We start from the raw sequence: 2,011 nt of genomic DNA, 5'->3' as shown, positions 1-2,011 counted from the left end.
CGCCTAGAATTGTTCGTCCACCCCGGCCGGCTGCAGTCTTCGATACTGGAAGAACTTTGTGAGAAGATTTTCAGATCCAGTTCTGTTGACTGATTATGACGTCAGTCTCCACTTGAGAAACAATAGAGTCAAGCTGCAGTCACTGGTACACAATCAACTGTCTTCACCAACGCTTACCAATGTACTGAAATACGCCTGACACAAATTAGAATATATAGCGTTGGGAAAACGTGAAATCCTGCTGAATTTTGTTTTATATTGTCTTCTCCGTCGTGGATATTATCTGAAGAAATTTCGTCCATGGTGTAAGAAACGTTATCTTTTAAGTATTTTCGAACAGAATATCATTAAAGTAATTGAAACTTCCTGGCAGATTAAAACTATGTGACGGACCGAGATTCGAACTCGGGACCTTTGCCTTTCGCAGGCAAGTGCTCCACCAACTGAGCTACCCAAGCACGGCACACGTCCCGTCCTCACAGCTTTACTTCTGCCAGTACCTCGTCTCCTACCTTCCCAACTTTACAGGACTCCTGCAAACCACGCAGAACTAGCATTCCTGAAAGAAAGAATATTGCAGAGACATGGTTTGCCGCAGCCTAGGGGATGTTTCCAGAATGAGATTTTCACTCTGCAGTGTAGTGTGCTTGGGTAGCTCAGCTGGTAGAGCACTTGCCCGCGAAAGGCAAAGGTCCCGAGTTCGAGTCTCGGCCCAGCACACAGCTTTAATCTGCCAGGAAGTTTCATATCAGCGCACACTCCGCTGCACAGTGAAAATCTCCTTCTGACTACAGTAATTATTTTCTACCACAGACCTGAGTTACTTATTATTTCAATTAACAAAATACATGTATGTGAAATGGTAAACTAAAAAACAAAAATAACATTCGTCATAATATTTGTCCGTCTATATTTCGAATCTTAAGTAGCTGTTTGTATTTGCGGCTACTAGATGGCATTTTTGGTGTAACGTACACCTGCCCGAAATTACTAACGCGGGCGCCTCAGTCTGACGCTAGTGTATCTCGACATGTGTGGGCAGCCCATAGTGGCTTGCCTTTTGTGTTGTTTATTTTAAAATTTTGTTACTAAAGCTTTATCACTTGATATTTATTTTATATGTGGCATGCCAGTTTAAGTGTTTTACTTCTGCTGAAGGCACTTTTAATAGATGCCGAAAACTAGGTCGAAAAAACTTCATTTTTGCGACCGAGGTCTGTTATTGCTTTAATTTTACTTCCCAAATGGTACAGCTTAGTTTCCAAAAATGGTATTTCAGATTTAATGTACAGGGATGTATGTAACTTGAAAGCTTCTTTAATTTATGTGTAACAAAAGTTATCATTTTTCAAAATTAATTAGTGGTGGTGGAGTATTTTGCAGAATGTCGAACTATTGCAAAAGTTGATTACACAGTTTTCAAGGACATTAGATACACATCACGTTTTATACTAAAAACACTTTCTATACATCATCGTTTCGAATATATTCTCTCTAAAACAATAATGATGAAGTATATTTCTACATGAATTATAAGTTGGAGTGGTCTCCTGACCTTCATTTCTTAGATAATCCGTCCTCACAATCGTATTCTGCACATGAAGATGCTTCATTCGAGCCCAAACTCGATAAGGTAGAGTCAATTTTGTATTAATTCATGTAAGCGATATGCAAATCTAATAAGTAAATCGCAAGTGAGCATCGAGTTTGAAAAAGTCGAGGCTGGTGTACACAACGTGACGGCCACAGAAAGTTTCGTTCTATAGAGGCAACCAACTAGCTGGAAGACCCGTCCCTTCAGAGAGGTGAGTCAACACACACCTACTTTGGCTGGAGCGACTGCCCAGAGAGAGTACAGCTTTTGCCAGAGTGAAGGGATAACAACCCCCGTGTTCGACTTAAAAGTAAATTCCGCTACATTGTGTGTGAGCGCCCAGAAGAATCATTTTTTGACGGACCGACTGCGGAGTTATGAAGTTCTCACCGGAGGACAGTATACGCCCAACGAAGA

At 41.0% G+C, this 2,011-nt stretch overlaps 1 non-coding gene across 1 annotated transcript; it reads left to right on the top strand.

Annotated features, from left to right (window-relative positions):
• The first annotated feature begins 644 nt into the window (after positions 1–644).
• Positions 645–719, top strand: Trnas-cga (transfer RNA serine (anticodon CGA)). The gene has a single exon. It is a non-coding gene; the product is annotated as a tRNA-Ser (tRNA).
• Positions 720–2,011: the final 1,292 nt, after the last annotated feature.

Source organism: Schistocerca gregaria, chromosome 1 (assembly GCF_023897955.1).
Source record: "Schistocerca gregaria isolate iqSchGreg1 chromosome 1, iqSchGreg1.2, whole genome shotgun sequence".
NCBI lineage: Eukaryota > Metazoa > Arthropoda > Insecta > Orthoptera > Acrididae > Schistocerca > Schistocerca gregaria.
The sequence above is the reverse complement of the archived record's forward strand: the minus strand, read 5'-3'. Positions and strand labels throughout refer to the sequence as shown.